Source organism: Cryptotermes secundus, unplaced genomic scaffold, assembly GCF_002891405.2.
Source record: "Cryptotermes secundus unplaced genomic scaffold, Csec_1.0 scaffold962, whole genome shotgun sequence".
In the NCBI taxonomy this organism is placed as follows: Eukaryota; Metazoa; Arthropoda; class Insecta; order Blattodea; family Kalotermitidae; genus Cryptotermes; species Cryptotermes secundus.
The window spans coordinates 446,430-452,808 of NW_019720723.1; the positions used below are offsets into that span (position 1 = coordinate 446,430).

At 45.5% G+C, this 6,379-nt stretch overlaps 1 protein-coding gene across 1 annotated transcript in view; it reads left to right on the top strand.

The window, feature by feature from the left end:
• Nucleotides 1–4,991: 4,991 nt before the first annotated feature.
• The window catches only part of LOC111872418 (SH2 domain-containing protein 3C), a 224,133-nt gene continuing 222,745 nt past the window's right edge, over nucleotides 4,992–6,379 (top strand). The window contains exon 1 of the mRNA XM_023866387.2: nucleotides 4,992–5,131. The gene's annotated coding sequence lies outside the window, so the exon portion shown is untranslated. The remainder of the gene's footprint in view (nucleotides 5,132–6,379) is intronic.

A 6,379-nucleotide genomic window follows, 5' to 3' on the forward strand; every position in this document is an offset into this window, starting at 1 on the left:
CATCAACTTCGTCTAGGTTAAGAACATGTGGTCCTATAAATGCACTCTACCATACCATAACTACTTTTATTTATTGCTAGTGGGGTGGGACTAAGTCCCTTGTACTGCGGCCACTTCTGGCCTCTTGTACTAGCTCCAGATGATAGGTGAGGGTGATTGTGGAGCAATTGGTGGAATGAAGATTGGCAGGGGAAACCGATGTAATCGAAGAAAACCTGCCCCAACGCCACTTTGTCCACCACAAATCCCACTTGACCAGACCCCGGAATCCAACCCGGGCCGCCGCGGTGGGAAGCCAGCGACTAACCGCTTGAGGTATGGCGCGACCTCTTACCATAAGTACTTAATACCTAAATACACGAAAACAGAGTTCGAAACTTCCATGAAAAACAAATTACATCTTTAAATACTGCGTGGCCCAAACCCTATGCGTTACCGTGGCATGCTTACTTGAGCACAAGAAAAACTTTACTGTTGTAACTCTTATTGTTATAACGAACAAACAAACTCCGTGGCTTGAATCCGCAAGCGAACTATATCTTCCGAGCGACCGCCGCTTGTCGGTGACGTTAGTGCCAACTTTTGCCGATAGAGGGTGTCGCGTGGTCGGCGCAACGGATCCCCACGGCCGTTAATTTTGGTCTTCTAATTCTTATTAATGAAGGGGCTGGACAAATCGAACAGGTAGCCGTCATATGGACGGAAGGGAAAGAGACTACCTGGAAGACTTAAGCGTAGATGGCAAGACAATATGCAAATTTATCTTATGGAAAGAATAAAGTTATAGATTAGATTCGGGTTGCGGTGGCGGTCTTTTGTGAACATTCGGATCCCATAAAATGTTGGACATTTTATTTATAAATTGAACAGTTATCATTGCATTATGAAGTTGTTGCTCTACTGAGAAGTTATGCTATTACCACTACCACCACCACACCATAACTCCTTGCAGTAGAATCCTTCCCGAGAAGTTAAGACTCAAGAAATTTCCTGCCAATTATAAACAAACTTAAAAGTAACAGTACTGAGGAAAACCCTCCACTAGATTAGTTCCACAGCCTGACATTCACTCCGCGCAGTCTTCCAAGCACCGTCTGTCCTTCACTTGGTCAACACATGGGTCCAGCTTCAGATACTTCATGCCATCTATCGTCAGTAGTACACACTGCTTGCAGCTACACTAGCTAGTTTCGCCCAGCGCCACAAGATAGTGCACCTTCCCGTGTGTCGTTTACTATCATCTGTCAGGTACAATTAACTAACTACACGTGGATTAATGTACGTATAACGGTTTGTTTCGAACACCGGTAGCACTCTATATATGGCACCTCAATTTGTCATCCGTAGCTAAAATTGCCGACGAAGAACCATAGGTGTATTGATTGTAAATGACGAACATGGTTTTGTAACAGACAAAAATATAAAATACGGAGACCTTCAACAAACATTTTTCATCTGTCCTGTTGCTATTGCCAGTGTCATATTGTAGACCAGATTTCTAATTCCAAGTCACTGGGTCTCGGCATCAGAAAGGCACACTGATAGAAAAGCATATTTAAAACATTCACGTTCTGGGCACTGACCCTCGAATTCATAAACGATTGCTTACTGCTAAAAAATTAAATTAAAACATTCCAATTAGAAATCATTGAGTCTAGAGCTCAGATGCTATTAAATATTGCTAAAATGATAATTTAAAAATTCGAATTCGAAGTCACTGCGTCCCAAACTTGAAAATGATTGCACATTACTAAAAAGTCGATTTAAAACAACACTGCAGGTTTTGACATGACCAATGCCTTCACTGTTATCTCCAAGAAACAGCTGGACATTGGACAAACCTACTGACCAAGATATTTATGCGCAACGCACAACATGGTCCTACCACCATACTGCGATGTCGCAGTCAGTATAGATATTACCTAGGCTATGAACCGGGGTTCAAATTCCGGCATGGGCAAGAAATTCTCCCTTCTCCGCCGCGTCCAGATCTGTCTTGGTGTCTACCCACTTTGCTATCCGATGAAAACGGGGTCATTTCTCCGAGAGCAAGGAGGCGGGGCTGAGAAGCTGACGTCACGTCCACCTAGTCCCTAGGTAAGAATGCGTGAAGCTATACCTCCACTTCCAGATAAGTTCTCAAGGAGTGGTTCTTAAATTTTTTTTTACATTTTTTTAAATTCGCTTAGTGGGGGGGTGGAGTCCAGCTGGGTCCGCTCGACACGGCGGCCACTCATTGGCCTACTGTACCTGCCCCGGGTGATTATGATGATGGAGAATTTGGTGGAATGATGATTGGCAGAGGAAACCGAAGTACTCGGAGAAAACCTGCCCCAGCGCCACTTTGTCCAGCACAAATCCCACTTGAGCAGGCCGGGGATTGAACCCGGGCCGCCGCGGTGGGGAGCCAGCGACTAACCGCTTGAGCTATGGCGGGGCCAAGGCGTGGTGCTTAATTAAGCACCAGGACAACTTTACCCTTACATTCCTACCTATCTATGTCCCTTCAAAGACAGGTGTAATTCATCTCGAGGGTAACAATATGCCTATCCAAATATTACATATACATTACCAACCAAAAGTCCAACGAATCTGGAAAGTATTGCATAATGATCTGCAAGCTAGTCATTGCGCACGCAAAGATCAATTCAACCAAAACTGATGAAACTGCAGAAGATTGGACGCAACGTCATGCCGCGTTATATAACCATCATCATCATCATCATCATCATCATCACCATCACCAATGGTTGCCGTGATTACACCAGCTGAATTAATATTCTGTAAATGATACAAATTGCTTTTTTTGTGTGTGTTTTATTACCGTCTTTACTCGTGCTTATTTTATAATTGGCCTTCTGTCTGCTGAAGAAGCACTCAAATAAATAAAGAACTTAATTATTTTTTCTCTTAATGATATTTCATAGTGGTACTTTCATAAGTTAAAATTGCCCTTGTGCTAAATTAATTAAGCAACTGAGCACGACGTCATGAAGACGCATAGAGAAGCTCGACCCTTCTTGACCTTAGCACTAGAAGGAGGTGAGTGACCAGTTTCACGGCCCGACCGCTTTATCCCTGGGAAGAACCCCCAGTGCCCATTGGGTGGGCCATAGGTCCAATATAGATACTGTGGAGGAGATAAAAATCTTTTGACCCAGACGGGAATCAAACCCTGGCCGTCCACCCAGTATGCTGACGCTATCCCGGCAATTCCGACTGCACCACAGTTGTATTTTCTTAATGAATAATATATTATTTGTACTCAATACGAACATATTGTGGTATGTAGACCCGTTGCTAGGCAACGACCGCGGAAGAAGCAACCATACAACAACCGCTGCTATGTGACAGCTCTTTAAAAACGCCCGTTCCTAGGCAATGGGTCAGTAGCCGGTCGCAACAGACATGCACGCAACAATAGAAGAGCTACTGGGAGCGGTGTTTTGTGAGCTGTCCCTGCCGAGGCTATAAGTGTATAACGAGAACCATTTTCCATTACAGGGGAGACTTGAGACGGCAATTAGAAGAGTAGAAGTTTCGTGTGAGATGGTCGCCAGCCTGCGAGGACGTGAGCCTGGGAGCAGGGGACCGTCCACTGCTGAAGACACAGCAGACTCAGAAGACTTAGTTAGTACGTGCTGTAGTGAATTGCAGCGCGAGTTACCGATGGCGCTATAGTGACTTGCAGTTATCATCTCTAAGTGCTCAACAAAGCAAATTGCCAATCCAAACCCCTTTTATAGTTATTCCATACATGTGACAGTATGTACATACTTTTTCCTCCTCCCGTTTTGTTTGGTGTCATTGTAATTACTGAATTTGTATTATTGCCTAAATGATACAAATTGCCGTTTTGTCTTCGTTCGTACATTTTTGTTCCCTTCTTTTATCGTGTTTACTTTATAATTCGCGTACGGGCTGCCGAATAAACATGTGAATAAATAAGAATTTGGATTGAAACAGCAGCAAGTGGTAGGCTCTTGCGAACTCGTTAATGAACCTTCAAACAAAACAAAAAAACAAACCTTGTGGTGTTTAGTCCGCAAGAGAACTATACCGACCGATCGACCGCCGCTTGTCGGCGAAGTTTAGTGCCGACTTTAGCGGAAAGAGGGTGTCGCGTGGTCAGCGCAACGAATCTCTATTGCCGTTTAATTTCGGTTTTCTAGACCGGATCCGCTATTTCCTTGATATAGCTGAGTGGCCTCCGCTCCAGACCCACTACTTCTCAGAAAAAAAAAATCTGGTAGCGCCGAGAATCGAACTCTGACCACTAGACCACAAAGACGGCCTTAATGAATCTTTGGGTTCCGTAAATCTTAGGTAGTTGAGCAACTGTTGGCTTCACAAAGACTCAGCTCTTTAGAGTTTAACTTATTATTTAAGGTTGAACTGTGCACCGCTGTAATCCACAGTGTTATTACAATTTTACTCTCTCTCTCTCTATATGGCTTTAGAGCTCTCTGGACCTTGGCCGCTTATGTCAGTTCGTTAATCCTACACACACACACACACACACACACACACACACACACAGGCGGCAGGACACCTTGGACGGGGGTCAGCCCGTCGCAAGGCCGCTACCTACACATGACAACTCAAACACAATAAACACACAGATATCCATGCCTCGGAAGGGATTCGAACCGACGATCCCAGCGTTGCAGTGGGCGAAGACGGTTCATGTCTCAGACGGAGAGAACACAGTCATCGGCGCGTGTTACCATAGCACATCACTTATAACAAAATGTGATGAATAACTGATTATTAAGACTTAAATATGAAAGGGGAATATATTTTCATCGGATAGTACACTGCGTGGGAGGGGGTGGGGGGTTCAAGTTGGAAGACGAAAGGGACAGAGGCCTTTTACATCTGGAAGGTTTAGGGAGAGTAAGAGGGGACGCAAAACCTGAAATGGTTCAAATGAGGGAATTCTTGAAAGACAAGAGCGAATAACAGAACGCAGGTTGCAAGGGCTGGACGTTTGGGTCATGGTGAAACTCCTGTATGAACCTGCAGTGTGTCGTGTGCAAGCATAAAGGTCTCTCCACTGTGAATAACATGAAGATCAGCTTCATCTCTACTGCAGAAAGAGGCGACATTAGCCGACAATTTCGAGTTTCTGGTAAGTTATTTTACAATTTTTTTTATTACGTGAAAATGGTCATTGTCTTAACTTATGCCGGTTCATAGTTTCTAACTGGTGTTACATTATCGCGACTGGAAATACAATTTTACAGCTAGCGGTAAGTAGCGATAGGTATGTAAGATTTGAGGCTTTCACGGCGGTGACTATGAAGAAAGCAGTCTTCTGGGATTTGGCACCGTGTATATGTGGTAGTCTGCTTTTACCGGTTCTCACGGTCTCTTCGCTTGCAGATTTCTTATATTTTTTCTTCTACCCTGAAGATGGAGGCGATACGTTCCCCCGAAACGTCGGTTAACACCACATATACACGGTGCCAAATCCCAGAAGACTGCTTTCTTCAGCGATAGGTAGTTTTATGGAATTTGGAAATAACATAGGCATCGACCGCGTCATAGCTCAAGTGGTTAGTCGCTGGCTTCGCACCGCGGTGACCCGGATTCGATCCCGGGTCTGGTCAAGTGGGATTTGTGGTGGACAAAATGGCGCTGTGGCAGGTTTTCTCTGAGTACTTCGGTTTCCCCTGCCAATCTTCATTTCACAAATTTCTCCACAATCACCCTCACCTATCATCTGGGCCTGGTACAATAGGTCAGAAGTGGCCGCAGTACAAGGGACTTAGTCCCACCCCACTAGCAATCTCACCTATCATCTGGGGCTGGTACAATAGGCCAGAAGTGGCCGCAGTACAAGGGACTTAGTCCCACCCCACTAGCAATCTCACCTATCATCTGGGGCTGGTACAATAGGCCAGAAGTGGCCGCAGTACAAGGGACTTAGTCCCACCCCACTAGCAATCTCACCTATCATCTGGGGCTGGTACAATAGGCCAGAAGTGGCCGCAGTACAAGGGACTTAGTCCCACCCCACTAGCAATCTCACCTATCATCTGGGGCTGGTACAATAGGCCAGAAGTGGCCGCAGTACAAGGGACTTAGTCCCACCCCACTAGCAATAAAGAAAAAATAGTGCCCAGGTTTCAACCGACACAATCAGCTGCATCGCTTGCCTGCTTCTGCCACACACCTGTGCCGAGCAGCGACACCAACGCGTTCTCAGTGTCCAGGGACACCTTTCGACTTGACATGACTGTGACTTAAGACATCATGGACTTATCGTTGAGGTGCATGACTTCAACATCAACTTCATCGACACTCGTCTGAAGATTTAAGAATATATAAACACAGCGGGGGGGGGGGGGGGGGACCGCGCCGCCGCGTGGTGCGT